This window comes from Oncorhynchus kisutch, linkage group LG22, assembly GCF_002021735.2.
Source record: "Oncorhynchus kisutch isolate 150728-3 linkage group LG22, Okis_V2, whole genome shotgun sequence".
In the NCBI taxonomy this organism is placed as follows: Eukaryota; Metazoa; Chordata; class Actinopteri; order Salmoniformes; family Salmonidae; genus Oncorhynchus; species Oncorhynchus kisutch.
The window spans coordinates 22,950,482-22,975,543 of record NC_034195.2 but is presented as its reverse complement, the minus strand read 5'-3'; the positions used below and the strand labels follow the sequence as shown (position 1 = coordinate 22,975,543).

Sequence of the window (25,062 nt, the reverse complement as noted above, 5' to 3'; positions counted from 1 at the left end):
CAGGCTAGAAGAGTTTAGACCAAATGACAGTTGGTAAATGTCATAAAATGGTTTGGTGTTTCGTAACAGATACTGTATCTCTTTCCATTGGATGCTGCAATTATTTGAGTGGACGAACATGCACAGGTAGCCTACTTTTTGAAGTGATTTGTTTGACAACAAGATGAAAACATTATGATTGCTTGTGTTCATGCCAAATTAAAAGCTAATACTTCTTTTACCTGTTAATGATGACTTTACTTGGCCGATTAAAGACATGTAGTGCACCTGCAAGAGCACCCACAGGATGTCCCATGAAAAAAAATAGAAAAGTATAAATCACTCTGATATCAAACTGATAACTGATTCATGTTAATGGTCCCATCAGCACTGCTCAGTAATTACTGTCTGTTCACAAGAGAGAGGGAGAAAGTGAGAGGGAGAAAGTGTGAGGGAGAAAGGGAGAGGGAGAAAGTGAGAGGGAGAAAGGGAGAGGGAGAAAGCGAGAGGGAGAAAGCGAGGGAGAAAGCGAGAGGGAGAAAGTGAGAGGGAGAAAGGGAGAGGGAGAAAGCGAGGGAGAAAGGGAGAGGGAGAAAGTGAGGGAGAAAGGGAGAGGGAGAAAGTGAGGGAGAAAGGGAGAGGGAGAAAGGGAGAGGGAGAAAGCGAGAGGGAGAAAGCGAGAGGGAGAAAGCGAGAGGGAGAAAGCGAGAGGGAGAAAGCGAGAGGGAGAAAGCGAGTGGGAGAAAGCGAGAGGGAGAAAGCGAGAGGGAGAAAGCGAGAGGGAGAAAGCGAGGGAGAAAGCGAGGGAGAAAGCGAGGGAGAAAGGGAGAGAGGAGAGAGGGAGAAGGGAGAAAGGGAAAGGGAGAGGGAGAAAGGGAGAGGGAGAAGTGAGAGGGAGAAAGGGAGAGGGAAGAAAGCGAGAGGGAGAAAGGGAGAGGGAGAAAGCGAGAGGGAGAAAGGAAGAGGGAGAAAGGGAAAGGGAGAAAGGGAAAGGGAGGAAAGGGAGAGGGAGAAAGGGAGAGGGAGAAAGGGAGAGGGAGAAAGCGAGGGAGAAAAGGGAGAGGGAGAAGAAGGGAGAAGGAGAAAAGGGAGAGGGAGAAAGCGAGAGGGAGAAAGGGAGAGGGAGAAAGGGAAAGGGAGAGGGAGAAAAGGGAGAGGGAGAAAGCGAGAGGGAGAAAGGGAGAGGGGAGAAAGCGAGAGGGAGAAAGGGAGAGGGAGAAAGCGAGAGGGGAGAAAGGAAGAGGGAGAAAGGGAAAGGGAGAGGGAGAAAGCGAGAGGGAGAAAGCGAGAGGGAGAAAGCGAGGAGAAAGGAGGGAGAGGGAGAGGGAGAAGGGAGAGGGAGAAAGGGAGAGGGAGAAAGCGAGAGGGAGAAAGGGAGAGGGAGAAAGGGAGAGGGAGAAAGGGATAGGGAGAAAGCAAGAGGGAGAAAGCAAGAGGGAGAAAGGGAGAGGGAGAAAGGGAGAGGGAGAAAGGGAGAGGGAGAAAGGGAGAGGGAGAAAGGGAGAGGGAGAAAGGGATAGGGAGAAAGCGAGAGGGAGAAAGGGAGAGGGAGAAAGGGAGAGGGAGAAAGGGATAGGGAGAAAGCAAGAGGGAGAAAGCAAGAGGGAGAAAGCAAGAGGGAGAAAGGGAGAGGGAGAAAGCGAGAGGGAGAAAGCGAGAGGGAGAAAGCGAGAGGGAGAAAGGGAGAGGGAGAAAGCGAGAGGGAGAAAGGGAGAGGGAGAAAGGGAGAGGGAGAAAGGGAGAGGGAGAAAGCGAGAGGGAGAAAGATACTACTGCAGATCTGAATGACGAAGGAGAAAATAACACATCTTTTGTAAGTCGATTTAAGCCTTGAAATTGTGGGAAAGTCATTAAAACGGGTTAAAATGCTAATCTAAAACATAACTGTCTGAATGATGATATATTACTTTAATATTTCAAAAGCTCTAATAAGAGTTTAAGTTCATAAATGAGCAATGTAAAAGTTGGGATACGCACATTATTAACATTTCCTAGGTGTGCTTTTAAATGCAATTGCATATTAAATTGGGTTCCCAAGCTCTCCTGGTACTGTATGGGAAAGGCTCCGAGTTGCGGTAGACAGCAGCAGTCTCAGATATGATGTTCTTTTTTCTCCAGCTCTTGACGGCAGATCTGAGAGGTACCACTCTCTATTCCTACGTGTCTTTCCTTAGACTGTCACCCGCTGACAGTGCTACGGAAAACTATATGGGCCGCTGCTACAGTCTGTGTGTGTGCATACTGCCACACACACACATTCTCACAAACAGATACACACACATAGAGCCACGTATGTATACATGTGCACACCTACAGCCTTATCTAAAAGTAATAATTAGTTTGATTTAAATGCACTTTCTTTCCTGCACGAGACAACTTTACCCAGTTCTACACACTTATTTTGAAAATGGCTACACTGAGGGTTTTGAGCTGAATCCAAACACCACGTACAGCAATGACTGACATACTGAAACTTGTTGTTTAATCAACTTTCACAGTTGCTGTCTGTCTGTGTTTTTCACTGTGGCTAGGTCATCTCTTCAAGGGATGTGGAGGGAGGTTGGAGGAAGGTTTTTCAGATTAATCCTTAAAGTCGCTGAGACAACAGAACAGTGAGATAACGGGAGACAGCGGCCAGTCCTGTCAGCTAGCGTGCGCTTGTCCATGCAGTCAGGGGGAATAGGGGGAATAAATAGCCTGTTGTCCACTTCATTTAGGCCTGGCTTTAGGGAGACGGGCTGAGACAGGTGATGCCTGTGTCCAAATCCCACTCTTCTTTTCTGCTTGGTTGGACTGTAATTTCCTGGGCTTTGGAGAGCAGGCTACGCTGGCCTGCACACAGGAAAACAGGTCTGATGTGCTTTTACGGTGCATGTGTCGCTATGATAAGCTGCTGTGCCCCCCCCCCCCCACCTCCACCATTACCCAACTCAGCCCCAACACCACCACCCCACCCTCTTGCTCCTACCCGCTCCTACCCCACAAGAATACCTACCGACATCAAACATTTAGCCACAAACATGCATGACTTGGTCACTCACCAGTGCATTTGAATGAGACCTTGGAAAATGTTGTTCTACAAAATGATTAATATGTTTGTAAAGCTAGTGGTTGTAAAGGTAGAGGTAAAGATATTGGATAAGGTATTGGTAGAGATAAAGGTATTGGTAGTGGTAGAGGTATTGCTAGTGGTATTGGTAGAGGTATTGGTAGTGGTATTGGTAGTGGTATTGGTAGTGGTAGACGTATTGGTAGTGGTAGTGGTAGATGTATTGGTAGTGGTAGTGTTATAGGTAGTGGTATTGGTAGAGGTATTGGTAGTGGTATTGGTAGAGGTATTGGTAGATGTAGTGGTAGAGGTAGTGGTATTGGTAGAGGTAGTGGTATTGGTAGAGGTAGACGTATTGGTAGTGGTAGTGGTAGATGTATTGGTATTGGTAGTGGAAGTGTGAGAGGTAGAGGTAGTGTTATAGGTAGAGGTAGTGTTAGAGGTAGAGGTAGTGGAATTGGTAGAGGTATTGGTAGTGTTAGAGTAGTGTTAGAGGTAGTGTTAGAGGTAGAGGTAGTGTTAGAGTTATTGGTAGACGTAGTGGTAGAGGTAGAGGTATTGGTAGTGTTAGTGGTAGTGTTAGAGGTATTGGTAGTGGTATTGGTAGACATAGTGGTATTGGTAGAGGTAGTGGTATTGGTAGAGGTAGTGGTAGTGGTAGACGTAGTGGTAGTTGTACTGGTAGTGGTATTGGTAGTGGTATTGGTAGAGGAGGTGGTATAGGTAGATGTAGTGGTATTGGTAGAAATAGTGGTATTGGTAGAGGTATTGGTAGTGGTATTGGTAGAGGTAGTGGTATATGTAGTGGTAGACGTATTGGTAGAGATATTGGTGGACGTAGTGGTAGTGATATTGGTAGAGGAGGTGGTATAGATAGATGTAGTGGTATTGGTAGTGGTCTTGGTAGTGGTAGACGTAGTGGTAGTGGAAGTGGTATTGGTAGAGGAGGTGGTATAGGTAGATGTAGTGGTAGTGGTATTGGTAAAGGAGGTGGTATAGGTAGATGTAGTGGTATTGGTAGAGGAGGTGGTATATGTAGATGTAGTGGTATTGGTAGTGGTATTGGTAGTGGTAGATGTAGTGGCAGTGGTATTGGTAGTGGTATTGGTAATGGTAGTGGTATTGGTAGAGGTAGTGGTATAGGTAGATGTAGTGGTATTGGTAGTGGTATTGTTAGTGGTATTAGTAGTGGTAGATGTATTGGTAGTGGTATTGATAGAGGTATTGGTAGTGGTATTGGAAGTTGTATTGGTATTGGTAGTGGTATTGGTAGAGGTAGTGGTAGTGGTAGTGGTATTGGTAGTAGTATTGTTAGTAGTATTGGTAGTGGTAGATGTATTGGTAGTGGTAGAGGTACTGGTAGTGGTATTGGTAGAGGAGGTGGTATAAGTAGATGTAGTGGTATTGGTAGTGGTATTGGTAGAGGTATTGGTCGAGGTAATGGTAGAGGTATTGGTATTGGTAATGTTAGAGGTATTGGTCGAGGTAATGGTAGAGGTATTGATAGAGGTAATGGTAGAGGTATTGGTAGAGGTAATGGTAGAGGTATTGGTAGTGGTATTGGTAGAAGTATTGGTAGATGTAGTGGTATTGGTAGAGGGAGTGGTAAATGTAGTGGTAGACATATTGGTAGAGGTATTGGTAGACGTAGTGGTAGAGGTATTGGTAGTGGTATTGGTAGAGGAGGTGGTGGTATAGGTTGATGTAGTGGTATTGGTAGTGGTAGACGTAGTGGTAAGGGTAATGGAAGCGGAATTGGTATTGGTAGAGGTAGTGGTATATGTAGATGTAGTGGTATTGTTAGTGGTATTGGTAGTGGTATTGGTAGGGGTAGAGGTACTGGTAGTGGTATTGGTAGAGATATTGGTAGAGGTAATGGTAGAGGTATTGGTAGAGGTATTGGTATTGGTATTGGTATATGTAGTGGTAGATGTATTGGTAGTGGTATTGGTAGAGGTGTTGGTAGATGTACTGGTAGAGGTAGAGGTACTGGTAGTGGTATTGGTAGTGGTATTGGTAGAGGCGATGGTATAGGTAGAAGTAGTGGTATTGGAAGTGGTATTGGTAGATGTAGTGGTATCGGTAGTGGTATTGCTAGTGGTATTAGTAGTGGTAGATGTTTTGGTGGTGGTATTGGTAGAGGTACTGGTAGTGGTATTGGTAGTGGTATTGGTAGAGGTAATGGTAGAGATATTGGTAGAGGTATTAGTAGAGGTAATGGTAGCAAAGTACCTTGTGAAGATGCTGGAGGAAACAGGGACAAAAGTATCTATATCCACAGTAAGACGAGTCCTATATCGACATAACCTGAAAGGCCACTCAGCAAGGAAGAAGCCACTGCTCCAAAACCGCCATTAAAAAGCCAGACTACAGTTTGCAACTGCACATGGGGACAAAGATTGTACTTTTTGGTGGAATGTCCTCTGGTCTGATGAAACAAAAATAGAACTGTTTTTCCATAATGATAATCATTATGTTTGGAGGATAACAGGGGAGGCTTGCAAACCGAAGAACACCATCTCAACCTTGAAGCACAGGGGTGGCAGCATCATCTTGTGGGGGTGCTTTGCTGCAGGAGGGACTGGTGCACTTCACAAAATAGATGGCATCATGAGGGAGATGGCATCATGAGGGAGGAAAATTACATGGATGTATTGAAGCAACATCTCAAGACATCAGCCAGGAAGTGAAAGCTTGGTTGCAAATGGGTCTTCCAAATGGACAATGACCCCAAGCATACTTCCAAAGTTGTGGCAAAATGGCTTAAGGACAACAAAGTCAAGGTATTGGAGTGGCCATCACAAAGCCCTGACTTCAATCCTATAGAACATTTGTGGGCAGAACTGAAAAAGCGTGTGCGAGAAAGGAGGTCTACAAACCTGACTCAGTTATACAGGAGGAATGGGCCAAAATTCACCCAACTTATTGTGGGAAGCTTGTGGAAGGCTACCTGAAACGTTTGACCCAAGTTAAACAATTTAAAGGCAATGCTACCAAATACTAATTGAGTTTATGTAAACTTCTAACCCACTGGGAATGTGATGAAAGAAATAAAAGAAATAAAAGCTGAATTAAATCATTGTCTCTACTATTATTCTGACTTTTCACATTCTTAAAATAAAGTGGTGATCCTAACTGACCTAAGACCAGGAATTTTTACTAGGATTAAAGGTCAGGAATTGTGAAAAACTGAGTTTAAATGTATTTGGCTAAGGTGTATGTAAACTTCCGACTTCAACTGTATATGTAATGTTGAAAAATGCCATCTAATGTAATTGATGGCATTTGGAAAAATGCCTTTCCTCCAGCAACAGCAACAGGCAAAACTGTCAGTTGCTGTTAGAGCAGTCTTAATTTCATTATTCAAAGGCCTTGATTATGATTTCGTCTCAGATTTGATTTAGTCTCAGCAGTTTATCCAATTTGACCCAACAATGTAAGTGTACACCTTAATCTTTACAGTCATGTAGTCCTCAAAATGGAAATATTTTGCACAGACACTAGTGAGCTGCTTCCATTTGTATAATATATTAATACTTTATCTTCCTACCTCATGACAAGGTTCTATCTAAAGTTGCTATCCTAAGTTATTCTTCTGTGCAGAAATGTCATCATCCCTGGATTGATTAGGTTGTGAGTGCCCCGTTGCTTGGCCTTGTGCATTACTGCCAGTAATTCAGTGACTCTGTCGCCCGCTGTGTGGCACGGCCCATAATACACTCAGGTCGGCCTGCCTGAGAGCCAGGAAGGACAACTCTGCTTTCATCCACAGTCAGGAATAGATGGCTGGAGCCAAAGCTCTTAGCCCTGCGATTATGGCTGGACATTTACCACACAGAGGGTACGGGGACAGCTGCACATCTTGACATAGAGGTGGTACAAGATAGAGATGTCTGATCCTTCTTTACTTTGTTCAGATTCTCTCCAACCGTGCATTTACAGTATGTAGGAAGGGAAATGGGCATGTATGTCTATTCCTTTGATGTTAGCAGGCACATTTGGATATGCACTTTACCCACTTTTGTAGGCAAATCATTTCTCACTTGATATACTTTTCCCATTTGATATACATCAGCTTCCCTATTACCACAGTGTCAGTCATGTAACGGTGGTTTATCGGGCATTACACCTGTAAATAGTCTATCACATTGGAGCTCATGGAAAATCTTTCAAGCAACAACTACTTTTCTCACCTTTGAATGAGTTTTTAAATGGACGGCCTTTAAGCACTCTGTGCACATCATCACATGACTGGGAAGATCTTACGCTGGCTCTGGGTCAGCTTGGGTAGTGCACGTAGCACACAAAAGGAGATGAGTAATACCTTGAGAGAGAAGAGCCATTTCTCTACCTTGAAACACCTTGGAAACGCCTTTGTGACTCTTTCAACACATTTCAGAGGAGGATTATTTTTATCTAGCCGCTTCTATAAAAGATTTCCGGCCCTATATCATTATCTGTCTACTATCATTTCATCCCCCTCCCATTCTATCTCTCTAAAGACTGGCTATTTATATCTACACACATCACAAGGTCTTCTTTATCTTTGATGTGAAGAAGGACATTTCAAATACGGTTAAACTTTTTTACATTCTGGAGACAAAAAAACCCGAAGAATTTGCATATACATTTTTATCTTCAAGGCCAGTGTTTGTAAAAAAAATAAAATGGTGTTACTCAATCTAAATTATTTTATACACCTGTTACATATTTATGATGACAGAGAAGATTAATGAGGCCTTTGAATGACCATTATCAATAGCTGTTTAATCACAAGGTGTCTGGCCACCTGGACCCCGAACCTGAAAACCGTGGCACCATTATGTGGGCAGATGATTCCCTCTCCTGTTGTGAAGAAATGAAACAGTCCTGTAGTATTCCCAAACAGCCTTTACAAGGCACAGCTTATGTGGAAATCATTACCCTGTAAACATCACCTGACAGATTTACTGGACATAAAAGTGTTTGCAAAGTAGACGATATGTTAATAAAGTCACAATTGATTGAGCATTTTTCTAAGGAAAACAGCCTAATTTGTACCTGGTGCTGGATGATTGGGTAGTGATGGTTAAGGATGAAGGTTAAGGGTTAAGTGATATGATTGGAAATGCAACAGTAGTCCAGCAGATAGACACAGCAGTGGACAACAGACCAGACGGAGTTCTCACTCTGTCTCACTCTGCATCTGCTGTGTTTATCCTCCCACCAGGGACATGACGTTTGGGATAGATGATCCATCTCTCTTTCCCTCACTCTTGTAAACACTCTCTTTCTCTCCCGCTCTCTCTCTCTCTCTCGCTCAATGTCGCTATCTTGGTCTCTCTATAAGTCCCTCTCTTCAATTCTCTCGGCATTGTCCTCTCAGTATGTCTCCCTCTGAGATTCAACAAGAAAGCATGGCCAGGAAACCGTGAATAAGAAAAAAACAGATTTTTTTTTTCAACAGAGCTCATATTCAGTGCTTTGTACTGTAGGTAGGCAACAGATGTGGACAGGAATTGTGGATTAGAGCCTTTCCCAGTGGGCCTGTGTGAAAAGCTGCCCTGAGCAGCCCTGACTGCATGAGGAACTAGAAAGCAGCACACCCTGTCTAGCACCAGAGATGCACAAACACAAGACGCTGTTGTTGCCAATGCAAGTGCTTTAGCTCACTGGACCAAAGGAGTTATTAGGAACCCAAGAGAGATATTATAAAAGAGATCGTCTTGAAATGGGAACTTCTACTCTGAAGATTGAGAAGAATGGCATTGTGGCAACATTATGATATTGATGCAATTTGATGCTAGATCTCAAGCATGTAAAGACTTTCTGTGTAGCAAACTCCCTTTTATCTTTTCTTAAATACAGAATACTAGAATAGTGGATTATGAAATTCCTTCAACAGACTGTGAACAGGTGTGAACTGAAATGAAATCGAAGCCACATGGGCTTTTTCTCAGTCTGTTCTCCCTGTAGGCTACATTCAACACATCTCTGGCCAGGAGGTACAATTGGACGTTCTCCCTCACTTTTTGTTATTAGCCTCACAGCCAATTAAACAGTCCCTTCCTTCTGGTTTTCAAGGCTTTGGTCCTGAATACACTTCCATCCCTCTGTTTCTCAAAGACTTGGCCAGTCACACAAATCCTCCCTGCTGCTGCATTTGACAATGTGAAGGCAAAGTAGTGCTTTATGGAAAGTAGGAAATCCTCTCTCTCTGCCTCCAGGGGTGGCTGTTTTGAGGTCAGCCAATAAGTATATCCACTGAGGCAGGTTTTATGTGTTGAAGGTAGAGGTAGCTTGAAACAGGCATAGCTGCAGGAGAGCAGAGCAGTCTCTATGGGATGTGAGGAGCGCGTGCAGCAGGCCCCCTTTGAATTCTCTGCAGAGGGGTGACTTGAATGCCTTCGAGGAGATGAATACAGAGTGAATCTCAAACGCGCTGAAATGGAGCGGCTTCCATATGCATGACCTGACTCTTTCAGCACTTCCATTCAGTCCTTTTTGAGTGTATTTAAGGTGGTGATAAAGGCCCAGCTCAGCTCTATGTCCCCCTGACAATGAGGAGAGCCCTACCCTGGTCCAGGCTAGGGCTGTTGAGGTGACTGTATTACTGCAACACCGGTAGTCATGAGTCAGTCAAACTCAATCCAAGGAGGGCCTAGTGTCTGCTGGTTTTTGGTTTATCCTTTCAATTAAGACTTAGGCAACCAGGTGAGGCGAGTTCCTGACTAATTAGTTATTATTATTATTATATATATATTTTTTTGGTATACCTTTATTTAACTAGGAAAGTCAGTTAAGAACACATTCTTATTTTCAATGACGGCCTAGGAACGGTGGGTTAACTGCCTCGTTCAGTGGCAGAACAGATTTTCACCTTGTCAGCTCGGGGGAGCCAATCTTGCAACCTTACAGTTAGTCCAACGCAATAATGACCTGCCTCTCTCTCATTGCACTCCACAAGGAGACTGCCTGTTACGCGAATGCAGTAAGCCAAGGTAAGTTGCTAGCTAGCATTAAACTTCTCTTATAAAAAACTATTAATCATAATCACTAGTTAACTACACATGGTTGATGATATTACTAGATATTATCTAGCGTGTCCTGCATTGCATATAATCTGACTGAGCATACAAGCATACAAGTATCTAAGTATCTGATTGAGCGGTGGTAGGCAGATTAAACATTCATTCAAACAGCACTTTCGTGCGTTTGGCCAGCAGCTCTTTGTTGTGCATCAAGCATTGCGCTGTTTATGACTTCAAGCCTATCAACTCCCGAGATGAGGCTGGTGTAACCGAAGTGAAATGGCTAGCTAGTTAGCGCGCGCTAATAGGGTTTCAAACGCTTCGATGGTGGCTGTTGTTGTTGTGTTGCTGGTTCGAGCCCAGGGAGGAGCGAGGAGAGGGACGGAAGCTATACTGTTACACTGGCAATACTAAAGTGCCTATAAGAACATCCAATAGTCAAAGGTTAATGAAATACAAATGGTATAGAGGGAAATAGTCCTATAATAACTACAACCTAAAACTTCTTACCTAGGAATATTGAAGACTCATGTTAAAAGGAACCACCAGCTTTCATATGTTCTCATGTTCTGAGTAAGGAACTGAAACATTAGCTTTCTTACATAGCACATATTGCATTTTTACTTTCTTCTCCAACACTTTTGTTTTTGCATTATTTAAACCAAAATGAACATATTTCATTATTTACTTGAGGCTAAATTGATATTATTGATGTATTATATTAAGTTAAAATAAGTGTTCATTCAGTATTGTTGTAATTGTCATTATTACAAATAATAAATAAAAATCGGCCGATTAATCGGTATCGGCTTTTTTGGTCCTCCAATGATCGGTATCGGTATCGGCGTTGAAAAATCATAATCGGTCGACCTCTAGTTGGTAGTACCCAACTCGCTAACGACCATCAGGTCGCTAATGGCCTGGTACACAGGGCGTTAATTGTCCCTATAAGCATTCTGACATCAATGCAAATGTAATCGAAAATCATATCAAACACTTATCATCAAACAATATTGTGCTTTTAAAACTCACCTCACTGTATACATATTAAAGCTTATGTATATGCATAGGCATAAGCTGCCGCGGTCATCCCCCTCTTCGAAGGGGGTGACACTCTAGACCCAAACTGTTACAGACCTATATCTATCCTGCCCTGCCTCTCTAAAGTCTTCAAAAGCCAAATAGATCACTGACCATTTCGAATCCCACCGTACCTTCTCTGCTGTGCAATCCGGTTTCTGAGCTGGTCATGGGTGCACATCAGCCACGCTCAAGGTACTAAACGATATCATAACCGCCATCGATAAAAGACAGTACTGTGACTGCCTCGCCTGGTTCATCAACTACTTCAGTGTGTCAAATCGGAGGGCCTGTTGTCCGGACCTCTGGCAGTCTCTATGGGGGTACCACAGGGTTCAATTCTCGGGCCGACTCTTTTCTCTGTATATATCAACGATGTCGCTCTTGCTGCTGGTGATTCCTTGATCCACCTCTACGCAGACGACACCATTCTGTATACTTCTGGCCCTTCTTTGGACACTGTGTTAACAAACCTCCAGACGAGCTTCAATGCCATACAACACTCTTTCCGTGGCCTCCAACTGCTCTTAATCGCTAGTAAAACTAAATGCATGCTCTTCAACCGATCACTGCCCGCACCCGCCTGCCCGACTAGCATCACTACTCTGGACAGTTCTGACTTAGAATATGTGGACAACTACAAATACCTAGGTGTCTGGCTAGACTGTAAACTCTCCTTCCAGATGCATATTAAACATCTCCAATCCAAAATTAAATCTAGAATCTGCTTCCTATTTCGCAACAAAGCCTCCTTCACTCACGCTGCCAAACATACCCTCGTAAAACCGACTATCCTACCGATCCTCGACTTCGGTGATGTCATTTACAAAATAGCCTCCAACACTCTACTCAGCAGTCTATCACAGTGCCATCCGTTTTGTCACCAAAGCCCCATATAGCACCCACCACTGTGACCTGTATGCTCTCGTCGGCTGGCCCTTGCTACATATTTGTTGCCAGACCCACTGGCTCCAGGTCATCTAAGTCTTTGCTAGGTAAAAGTCACTGGTCACCATAGCACGCGCTCCAGCAGGTATATCTCACTGGTCATCCCCAAAGCCAACACCTCCTTTGGCAATGTGTCTCCTTCCAGTTCTCTGCTGCCAATGACTGGAAGAATTGCAACAACAAAAAAATCACACACAAAAAAAAAGACTTCAAAAAGTTGGAGACTTATATCTCCCTCACTAACTTTAAGCATCAGCTATCTGAGCAGCTTACCGATCGCTGCAGCTGTACACAGCCCATCTGTAAATTGCCCATCCAACTACCTACCTCATCTTCATATTGTTTTATTGACTTTTTTGCTCTTTTGCACACCAGTATTTATACTTGCACATCAATATCTGCACATCTATCACTCCAGTGTTAATTTGCTGAATTGTAATTACTTTGCTACTATGGCCTATTTATTGCCTTACCTCCTTATGCCATTTGCACACACTATATATTGTATTTACTTTGCCATCATGGCCTTTTTTTGCCTTTACCTCCCTTCTCACCTCATTTGCTCACATTGTATATAGACTTGTTTATACTGCATTATTGACTGTATGTTTGTTTTTACTCCATGTGTAACTCTGTGTCGTTTTATCTGTCGAACTGCTTTGCTTTATCTTGGCCAGGTCGCAATTGTAAATGAGAACTTGTTCTCAACTTGCCTACCTGGTTAAATAAAGGTAAAATAAATAAATAAAAATATATTATGTTGTGTTATTGACTGTACTTGTGTTTATCCTATGTGTAACTCTGTGTTGTTTTTTAGCTCACTGATTTGCTTTATCTTGGTCAGGTCGCAGTTGGTCGCAGTTGAGAACTTGTTCTGGCCTACCTGGTTAAATAAAGGTGATATAAATACATAAATAGGCCTATACATGAGCCACGCCCCCCAAAAAGCCTGAATTAAAATGGTGATTGTACAGTTATACAATACATAGCCTACTGCTGTCACGTTCGTCATATTGATGAGACCAAGGCTCAGCGTGATAAGCATACATTCTTCTTTTAATTAACAAATAAATACTAAACAAAGAACCGTGCCGCTATATAACACGAGTGCTGACAGGCAACTAAACATAGACAATAACCCACAAAACCAAAATGGTAAATTGGCAACCTAAAGAGGATCCCCAATCAGAGACAACGATAAACAGCTGCCTCTGATGGGAACCAATTCAGGCCACCATAGACCTACATTTACCTAGACAAACCAAAACCCCATAGATATACAAAAAACCTTAGACAAGACATAAACACACATACCACCCTCGTCACACCCTGACCTAACCAAAATAATAAAGAAAACAAAGATAACTAAGGTCAGGGCGTGACAACCGCATATTACACACGGCAGAAAAACAAACAAATTTACATATTTAAGATGTCTTTGGTACATAAATGATTGACAAACAAACCGGTGAGAAATTGGCCTTCTTTTGCTATTGGAGTGCATACGGTTGACGTGTTTTTTCTCTTACCCCTGTTCCTGCCCATTTAATAATGGGACATTCTAAATTGAAACTAATTGTACATATTAGTAAAGACAAGATTATATTGAGAATAGTCCGATGGGTGAAAATATGATCACTTGATGAGAGAACAGCGATGGCAGCCTGAGGCAAGTAACAGAGCGCAAGCTTTTTCTCAAATCATCAATATACTCGCATCATGCAGCCCTTATATGTTTTGATTTCTAAGACATTCTAAGGTTTGTATTATTCACAGCTAAAGTTGCCAAATAACTCTAAATCAAGCATATAGGACCTGTTTCAAATTATAACTTTTGCGTTCAACATAGCCACTTCATATGCACACTCTCTCCGGAATGGGAAAACCATCCTTTCTATTTTATTCAGCTAAGTTCAATTATATTCTTCTTACTATAAAATCATATTATATAAAATAATGGCACGGGATACCTTGTCTGCCAACTGTTGAAGCCTACGGCAATTTAATGACCACCACAGCCCTTGTCCAGGCCACACACAGCCACAGCACAGGTCCCTCTTCTCTAATGAACCCATTCTCTAGCTGCCCTCACAGAGATTCCAGATTCAAAGCAAAGGTGTTCATACTGCGCGAGAGAGAGAGAGAGAGAGAGAGAGAGAGAGAGAGAGAGAGAGATGGGGGGGTTAGTTTGAGATACTTTAAGCCTTTAAGCAATCCAAAGCCTTTTCTCCAAAAGAGTTGATGTAGTTAGCAGCCAATTCTATGTAGCATTACGAACTGATTAGAGAGAAACAGAGGCATTTTAACATGCAATACATGGTGTTGCTTCTGCAGCTGTCTAACTCCCCTCATCCTCTGTGTTAGTGAGATAATGCTTGTTCAAAGCGTGTGTTAGTGGTTTCTGTAGTCCAGGGAGGGAAGCCAGTAAATGGCTCTCTGCATCTTAAGAGGAGCAGTCATTCTCATGTCAAGGTTACTGAGTATTTTCTTCTGAGTACGAGGTGTGTGCATCAGAAATTATTTTCATGAATGTTCATTTTAGGACCAAGGCCTTGGCAGGGGGGCATGTTAGAGTTCAGAAATCTTATTTCTGACAACACAGACCATCAAAACAATATGCATTTTAAACCATTTCACCTGCGTTTTAGATTAAAAGTCAACAGTGTTTTATTTTTGCTTCAATAGAGTGATCAGGGACGTGCAACTACAGTTTTCCTTCACAGAAAATACATTAGTACAACACATTCGGCAGAATATTGCTTCATTTTCATCAGATGACAACAGAAGTGCAATGCTATTTGGCTAGCAGCCACACAAGTAAATTAGCTTATAATGAAAAAGAAAGGTATTTTTTGCAAAAACGATGCATGGTCATCATATTTCTAAGGTGTATCATGCTTTAAGTTTAACTTGCATTTTACTGGAGAGAAATAGGCTACACGGAGGGAAAAGTACCAGAGCACTGTCTGCTGATGTAATGCCCATTTGTGAATTCTCATCATAGGGGAGAAGTGCAACTGAAGAACAAAATGAGTCTGATGACAAGCAGAAATGACAATAAGAAGCATTTTTAGATCTGTGTTTACAAAATGCAGTAAGATATTTCTTATGCATTTTATCATTTCTTTCTGCGTGAAAAACGTGACCCCTGCTTGGGGAACGAGCTCAATGTGGGAGCTATCAATGCTACATGACTCAAACTGAGATGATGCATGGTGTTTTATTCACTATACAGTAAATGGTAGAGGTGACTCTTGAATGTTGAATAAGAGGGAAGCAGAAAGAACCACTCAGAGAGGGCTGAACTATCATAAAGGAGAGCAGAGAGCTCTTGGGCAATTCCATGGGAATGGAATTACACTGAGAAGAATATTTTTCACTTAGAAATGAATGCCAAACAAATATTGTTGAAGTTTTACAAAAACATATTTACAAGAAAAAATGTACAGATAAAACGTTTTGCAAAAGAATAAACTGAGAGAGATTTTACTATAATTCTGTTCCAAAACTTTGCATCGGCTCAGTTTCCAGGAAATTAGTTTATTTATTTTACAATGTAAATTGTTTAAGTAGTCATTGTGCATAGAGTTGTATGGTTTGTTCAACTTTGAAACCAATGGTTTTTGTTAGGTTTTCGTTAGATCCTTTACAGTGGAATTGCCCTCTTATGGCTCAATGTGACATTTTTGATCTCTTAGTGATAAAGATAGAGAAATAGACCGAACCACTCAGAGAGAGAAGGAGAGAGAGAGAGAGAGAATGAGGGAGAAAGAGAGACAGAGAGAGGTGAGTAGTCTGATCTCCACAGTTTGTGAAATCACGGCCAGCTCAGCTAATAAACATGGTGTAATGGCTTCAGAGTGATCATTTGTGGGGATGTGACAGCCAGGGATGTGCACAGGGTGTAATTTTCTCCCCAGCGAGAGAAGACCATCTTCTCTCGTTCTCCCTGCCTTTAATAAGTAATTTCCCTCCAAATGAAATCACTGCCTCCTCTTACAAACATACCAATTTGCAACTTGAGGAAATATTTGGAGTGATCCGCGACAGAAACCGCTACCTCATTTTCTTAACAAGCACAGAGCTGTGTACAGAATGCAATGCAGAGCCACTGGGCTTCCCATGGTAGCTAACTGCCTCCCTCTCAGGAATGGCACTGGGAAATTAGGCCAGCGTGCCTGTCATTGATTTAGTTTGAACTGTGAAGTTCTCTCACTGCCTTTGACTCATTTTCTCAGGGAACCACAAGCTTGCAGAGAGCATTACCAGTCATTCAGCATGCAGATTTAGCCAAGAATGCCCAATGACTGTATTTTCAGTGTATTAAATTACAGTACATTTTCTTTTTGTCTAGAATTCTCCATTAATGTTGACCCTTGGGCTTTAAGAAGTGATCTAGTTATCCCCAGGAGCATAAAGGGACTGAATGTACGGTAGGCTACAGGTTCTTATGTGCTATAAACTCCTACATATGCAGCACCCCTGCTCTATTCCTCTGTGGCCACAGGCTTTCATCCACTCTGAGATGCTACTTGGGCACGTGCCATGGCGACGCATGGGTGTGCTAATTCAGTCAACCCTACAGAACATGTGAGAGACTATGGGAGCAACATGTGTTTCATGGTCCCAGGTGTCTCTTTGAGAGAAAGAAAAAGAGAAGGATGAAGGGTTACACATTTGGAAAAGTGTTGTCCTACCTTGTGAAAGTTGGAAAGTTAATCTTACCATGCTTGGGTTCTGATGAATGCTTTGTAGGTTATGCAGGGTTTGTTGGCACGGTCTGATCACATTTTCAATCATTGTAGTCTCTCTATTGTCTTCTACTTCAATTGACTTATTCAGCAGTATGCAAAGCCGTGTCTCACTGCGTTGCTTTAGCTGACTTGTCGTAGGGTTTCACCCATGATTTACGTTCTCTCGATTAGAGGTCCTGGGCTACAGACAAGCGCTTATTCCAAGTACTTAGAGATAAGAATCTCAGGTGATCTAAGGTCAAATGTTCTAATGCCCAATAAAAATGCTTGTCGTAAGAAGACCGCCTGATAATATGTAGAAGGTAAAGCGATGAGTTGAATCTGATGCCCAGAGTATGTATGAATAATGAATGTATATATACATAATGGATGTGCAGTCACACACTTCAGTGAGCAGTGGATGGTGTGGTTGCCTTCAGCTCTCTCATAATTCACTGGTCTCTCTCATTAATCTGGCCCTGGTTCAGAATGATGAGGAAATGAAGCAGGGAGCCGTGCTCCAGTACAGTCTCCAGTACAGTCTCCAGTACAGTCTCCATGACATGGCCATCCACCGGCCAGAAGGGTCGTCTCACCTCGCCAGAGATATAGCTCCAGTCAGACTAATTAAGACAGACAAAGACAGAAAGACAGAAAGAGCTTACGAAAGGAAGGGAGGAAGGAAGAAATGCAGTGCAGTACACATAAGTTATGTACACTGCATTGAATTGTGCTTCTCTGTACAGCACCAGGAGTACTCACTCAGTCAGTGTAAAGGGCACTACACACCCTTCACAAAATGGTCGGTTCCAAATATTTGAGCCACACAAAAGTACTTAGAACTATGTAGAAAATGGCACACCGTCACTGCGCTTGCATAGTTTATGCCAGCAGCATACCACCCAACATCCCACTGCTGGCTTGTGTGTGAAGCTAAGCAGAGTTGGTCTTGGTCTGTCCCTGGATGGGAGACTAGATGCTGCTGAAAGTTATGTAAGAGGTTCCCTTTCCTCTGGTCAAAAAAGATATATCCCAATCCAGTGATTGGGGACATTGTCCTGTGTAGGGTGCTGTCTTTTGGATGGGATGTTAAACGGGGTGTCCTGACTCACTGTGGTCACTGAAGATCCCATGGCACTTATCGTAAGAGTGTTCTGGCTAAATTCCCAATCTGGCCTTCATACCATTGTGGCCACCTAATCATCCCCAGTTTACAATTGGCTCATTCCTCTCCCCTCTAACTATTCCCCAGGTTGTTGTTGTATATTAGAATGTGTTCTCAGTCAACTTACCTGGTAAAATAACCTTTAACTGTGAGAGTAAGTACACTTGACAGAGTGTAATCAGCTGTCAGATATATGTAAGAAAGGGAATAGCTGAAAACAACAGGTAAGTGATATCATTTAGCTGAGGTGTGTTGGCTGCCGCTGAGCGACTGCCAACACAAAGGTGTTTTAAGGGGCAGGTGACGTTTGAGGTTGTTACAGGCATACGGTATTCACAGGCCAGTGTTTGAAGTCGGGCTTATGTAAGACGCTTCCTTTGTCTCCATTGCAGATGACGGCTCTGTTGATATGATACATTCTCCAATGATCAGACGTAAGGTGCCTCGATCACAGCTAATGTTATCTTAGTCACTCAGACACGGCGTGCTGTGAGGTATGTATGTCAGGGAGACTTTCAATAGGACTCACAGGGGGGCCTGTTTATAAATCCCTGTCTCTGAAAGAAACCTTTTGTGTCCCTAAATATCCCTAAATGAATGTGTTATCTAATTTAGCTGTTACCCTATTCATGTTGTGTGTGTGTGTGTGTGTGTGTGTGTGTGTGTGTGTGTGTGTGTGTGTGCGCATCTGTGAGCAGGTGGGACTGTGTGTGGGTGTGGGTATGCGTGTGTGTGTGTGTGTGCATCTGTGAGCAGGTGGGACTGTGTGTGTGTGTGTGTGTGTGTGTGTGTGTGTGTGTGTGCATCTGTGAGCAGGTGGGACTGTGTGTGGGTGTGGGTATGCGTGTGTGTGTGTGTGCATCTGTGAGCAGGTGGGACTGTGTGTGGGTATGTGTGTGTGTGTGTGTGTGTGTGTATGCTTGTCAGGATTAGTATATGTGTTTGATTGTTACATCTTTTTTTATGGTACTGGTACTCCCTACATGTAGCTCTACTCTTGTGTTACTATTATTCTTTTTATGATTATTTATTAACTCAACATCGTTGGACTGGTGTATGACAGCCATGTAATCTCCATACACAAACATTGGCAGTACAAAGGCCTTACTGAGCTCAGTGACTTTCAACGTGGCACCGTTATAGGATGCCACCTTACCAACAAGTGAGTTTGTTAAATTTCTGCCCTGCTAGCGCTGCCCCAGTCAACTGTAAGTACTGTTGTTGTGACTTGGAAGTGGGAGGCCACACAAGCTCACAGATCGTGACTGTTGAGAGCGGAAGCATGTAGCGCGTAAAAAAACATCTGTCCTCAGTTGCAACACTCACTACCGGGTACCAAACTGCCTCTGGAAGCAACGTCAGCACAATAACTGCTCATCGGGAGCTTCATGAAATGAGTTTCCATGTCCGAGCAGACACACACAAGCCCAAGAGCACCAATGCCAAGCTTCTGCTAGAGTGGTGTCAAGCTTGCTGCCATTGGACTGCCAGTACCCGACCTCACTAATGCTCCTGTGGCTGAATGGAAGCAAATCCCTGCAGCAATGTTCCAACATCTAGTGGAAAGCCTTCCAGAAGGGTGGAATCTGTGGGACCAACTCCATATTAATGCTCATGATTTTGGAATATGTTCGACGAGCAGGTGTCCACATACTTTTGGTCATGTAGTGTATATCCTATATGTTTTTACGTTTGTTTCCTGTGTGTTTGCGTGGGACATGGTTTGCTGGAGAAGATGAGATTGTGAGTTTTCTCGTGTGAGCACCATTAGTTGAGAGTCAGCAGTTTTGCTGATGAAGACAGAGGTAGAGGAAATGGCCCCTCCATAAATACCCTGCTACTGTACTGTAGTCTGTCTGTGTGCTGCTGCTTCCCCACCGACTACACCGCCGAGAAGTGAGGAGAGGAGTTGATGATCTATAGGGCCATTAGGCCTCTAACCCCTAACTCTCTCACTTTACTTGCATCTCTGTCATTACTACCATTATGCCTTGTTCTCTGGGCCTGGGGCCCACCATTGGAGATAGAGGGAGAGAGGATGACCTGTGTGATAAAGAGGGGGAGTGGTGTCATGCATTACTGATAGTGAGGGGAGCAGGAGCAGCTAATATGCTAGATAAGAGAGGAGTAGAGCACCGACACCACTCTCTGTGATGGATACCTTCGGTCTGGTCTTTCTGGGGAATTATCCTGTTAGCTATACCTATTGGACAGCAGAGAGGAAGAAGGGGCATTCCATTTCCTTATTGTGTGATAGGGTAGACAAAGGGGATGTTAGAATGACACAAATTATGTTATGTTTGAGAGCGGCTCCTGATGTTCATCTGTTGAAATGACACTGATCCAGTCTGGGATGTAAAACACTTTCAAGGTACCGGTACATGATGTCTTCTTAAGATAGAATCTTATATCTTAAGACAGGGCAGAGTGCAATGAGCATAATGAGTAGCTCTCCATATAAACTTGTACTCTGAGTCCGGTAGGGAAAAATGAACTTCTTATTTCAGCGTTGAAGTCGACGGGTGGAATTGAATGGTCAGGCACAATGACCACATTTACATGCCCACCAATATCCCGTTGTTATTCAGGATACTCAAGTATTCAATTTTTGAGTCGACGCAAATAAACATCATATCCTGTTTAAAATAAGCCGAAAAAGCTTGTGTCCCGGTTATGAGAAACCCGGATAAGATGCCTGGGACATGCTGATCTAAGACCGGATACTGTGGCATGTAAAAATCTCATCCCATTTACTGTTGTTTTTGCAATCTGCACAAGCTCAGTTTCTCATATCCTGGGTGTTGTGTGATAATGTTTTCACCTTATAATTTAGGCCATATTATAATTTCCGACATTTGTTTGTCAACTACAGTTTGATACATGCAGCTTCTCTTCTGTCATAAATTGTTGCCCCAGAAGACTAAATAAAGTAATGCTCACCAGAATAGCACCTTACATTGATAGAATGAATGCATTGGTAATCTAGTTAACACAGGTAAAGTTGTCTGTTTAGTTTAAGGACCTGCGAGAAAATGCAATAATTCCAAAACAGTAGAAAGATTGTTTTAAGCAAATGAAAGCTGAGAAAACGATGGAACGCAGTTCTGGTAAGACTTCAGTTCGTCTTGAGTACATATTTTATGTGATTGAAATTCTCTGCTTGCATAACAGTGTCAAAGATAACAAGTTACACGCGCATTCACATTTTTTCAAGAGACACTGAATGAAAGAAATCATATTTCTCCACCCCTGTTCCCAAGACAAAATGTATATTTGTTTTATAAATTTACTGCAAAAATGTAATATTATATGAGGCTACATGTGAGAGGTTATGGGCCTACAGTCAGTGTCCACATTTCAGTTACTATTCCATTTAACCTCGTGAGCGAGATATCAAAAGTGTATGTAAACAGTTTATCCAGAATAAGACCTTAAGCGGGATATAAGCTACTCTCCGTAATACTGTACGCATGTAAAAGTGGTCCCTGACTAAGAAGAGTCTTGGGCTCACACTCTGACTCTGAGTATTAAAGTCAGCTTGTTTGTGTCAGATGTTGGGATTTGTTTGTTTCGCCTGTGCTCTGCTAAGCCGGAGAGATTCCCCCGGTGAGGGATGCCAGGCCCATACTGCACCTTTAGGAGCTGTTGAATACATGAATAAGTGATACAGGCCTGTAGAGGGGGGAGGGGTTGGGGAGCAAAAAAGAGAGAGAGAGAGAGAGAGAGAGAGAGAGAGAGAGAGAGAGAGAGAGAGAGAGAGAGAGAGAGAGAGAGACTAATGAGAAGCCAGGAGGAGCACCACAGCACTGGGGGCTTACGTACAGTCTGTCTCCAGGAACTCCAGGGGCCTCATTTATACATGTTGGGTATGCACAAAACATGCTTGTACCAGTTGTCACCCAAAAATGTGCATTTTTTAAAAACTAAACATGAGAATGTGCTTGTCCTCCCACAAACTTTAGACCATGCGTACGCAGTTTCTAGTGGTTGAAGAATTGCGTTGCAAGAAGGCAAAAGTAGCCTAGTAGCCTTGTGCAAATGGGGAATATATGATGACGTATTCATAACCAAAAAGTATAAAAATAAATCTATATACGATGTAAGCAAATGAGGTGAGATAAGGGAGGTAAAGGCAAAAAAAGGCCATGGTGGTGGAGTAAATACAATATAGCAAGTAAAACACTGGAATGGTAGATTTGCAGTGGAAGAATGTGCAAAGTAGAAATAAAAATAATGGGGTGCAAAGGAGAAAAATAAATAAATACAGTAGGGGAAGAGGTAGTTGTTTGGGCTAAATTATAGATGGACTTTGTACAGGTGCAGTAATCTTTGTAGTTCGTTCCAGTCATTGGCAGCAGAGAACTGGAAGGAGAGGCGGCCAAAGGAATAATTGGTTTTGGGGGTGACCAGAGAGATATACCTGCTGGAGTGCGTGCTACAGGTGGGTGCTGCTGTGGTGACCAGCGAGCTGAGATAAGGGGGGACTTTACCTAGCAGGGTCATGTAGATGACCTGGAGCCAGTGGGTTTGGCGATGAGTATGAAGCGAGGGCCAGCCAACGAGAGGTCGCAGTGGTGGGTAGTGTATGGGGCTTTGGTGACAAAACGGATGGCACTGTGATAGACTGCATCCAATTTATTGAGTATGGTATTGGACGCTATTTTGTAATTGGCATCGCCGAAGTCGAGGATCGGTAGGATGGTCAGTTTTACAAGGGTATGTTTGGCAGCATGAGTGAAAGATGCTTTGTTGCAAAATAGGAAGACAATTCTAGATTTAACTTTGGATTGGAGATGTTTGATGTGAGTCTGGAAGGAGAGTTCACAGTCTAACCAAACACCTAGGTACTTGTAGTTGTCCACATATTCTAAGTCAGGTGCAGGTGCAGGCAGCGATCGGTTGAAGAGCATGCGTTTAGTTTCATTTGTATTTAAGAGCAGTTGGAGGCCACGGAAGGAGAGTTGTATGGCATTGAAACTCGTCTGGAGGGTTGTTAACACAGTGTCCAAAGAAGGGCCAGAAGTATACAGAATGGTGTCGTCTGCGTAGAGGTGGATCAGAGAGTGACATCATTGATGTATACAGAGAAGAGAGTCGGCCCAAGATTTGAACCCTGTGGCACCCCCATAGAGACTGCCAGAGGCCAGGACAACAGGCTCTTCGATTTGACACACTGAACTCTATCAGAGAAGTAGTTGGTGAACCAGGCGAGGCATTCATTTGAGAAACCAAGGCTATCGAGTCTGCCGATGAGTCGAAAGCCTTGGCCAGGTCAATGAATATGGCTGCAGACTATTGTTTCTTATCGATGGTGGTTAAGATATCGTTTAGGATCTTGAGTGTGGCTGAGGTGCACCCTTGACCAGCTCTGAAACCAGACTGCATAGCGGAGAAGGTGCCGTGGGATTCGAAATGGTTGGTAATCTGTTTGTTGACTTGGCTTTCGAAGACCTTAGAAAGGCAGGGTAGGATAGATATAGGTCTGTCGCAGTTTGGGTCAAGAGTGTCCGTAGCTGCTTTCCAATCTTTGGGAATCTCAGACGACACAAAAGAGAGGTTGAACAGGCTAGTAATAGGGGTTGCAACCATTTCGGCAGATAATTTTAGAAAGAAAGGGTCCAGATTGTCTAGCCCAGCTGATTTGTAGGGGTCCAGATTTTGCAGCTCTATCAGAACATCAGCTAGATATACTAATTCCAATACTACCAAAGTTTACAGCCAATAATGGCGATATTGTCACCATAAAAGGTGAATAATGGGCGTTAATTCAGGCAGAGTTTTAGTTCATGCTCATTCACACGTGCACAGTTTGACGACAGGTCTGATTTATAATGTGAAATGTGTATATACTGTATGGCAACTTCAACAGTGAAGAGGTGACTCCGGGATGCTGGCCTACTAGGCAGAGTTGCATAGAAAAAGCCATATCTCAGGCTGGCTAATAAAAATAAAATATTAAGATGGGCAAAAGACCACAGACACTGGACAGAGGAACTCTGCCTAGAAGGCCAGCATCCTGGAGTCGCCTCTTCATTGTTGAAGTTGAGACTAGTGTTTTGCGGGTACTATTTAATGAAGCTGCCAGTTGAACGAGATCTTCAGTTCATCTGCAATATCTCGGATGGAATAGCCTTCATTTCTCAGAACAAGAATAGACTGAAGAGTTTCAAAAGAAAGTTATTTGTTTCTGGCCATTTTGAGCCTGTAATCGAACCCACAAATGTCGATGCTCCAGATACTCAACTTGTCTAAAGAAGGCCAGTTTTATTGCTTCTTTAATCAGGACAAGAGTTTTCAGCTGGGCTAACATCATTTCAAAAGGTTTTTCTAATGATCAATTAGCCTTTCAAAATGATAAACTTGGATTAGCTAACACAACGTGCCATTGGAACACAGTATTGATGGTTGCTGATAATGGGCCTCTGTACGCCTATGTAGATATTCCATTACAAATCTGCCATTTTCAGCTACAATAGTCATTTGCAACATTAACAATGTCTACACTGTATTTCTGATCAATTTAATGTTATTTAAATGGACAAAAAAATAGCTTTTCTTTAAAAACAAGGACATTTGTAAGTGACCCCACATTTTTGAACTGTAGTGTAGGTGTTCCTTTTGTCCAGGTGGGAAAGGGCAGTGTGGAGTGCAATAGAGATTGCATCATCTGTGGATCTGTTTGGGCGGTATGCAAATTGAAGTGGGTCTAGGGTTTCTGGGATAATGGTGTTGATGTGAGCCATGACCAGCCTTTCTACAGACGTGAGTGCTAAGGGTCGGTAGTCATTTAGGCAGGTTACCTTCGTGTTCTTGGGCACAGGCACTATGGTGATCTGCTTGAAACATGTTGGCATTACAGACTCGGACAGGGAGAGGTTGAAAATGTCAGTGAAGACACCTGCCAGTTGGTCAGCGCATGCTCGCAGTACTCGTCCTGGTAATCCGTCTGGCCCTGCGGCTTTGTGAATGGTGACCTGTTTAAAGGTCTTACTCACATCGGCCACAGAGAGCGTGATCACAAAGAGGATAGAGAGAGTTTTGTTGAGAACGGAATGTATATTTTTTTTTAAATAACATTCTTAGAAAGTTCTTTCAATG

At 42.9% G+C, this 25,062-nt stretch overlaps 1 protein-coding gene across 2 annotated transcripts in view; it reads left to right on the top strand.

Moving 5' to 3' along the window:
- cdh13 (cadherin 13, H-cadherin (heart)) overlaps positions 1-25,062 on the top strand; it is a 545,258-nt gene that overhangs the window by 272,426 nt on the left and 247,770 nt on the right. The window lies entirely within an intron of this gene.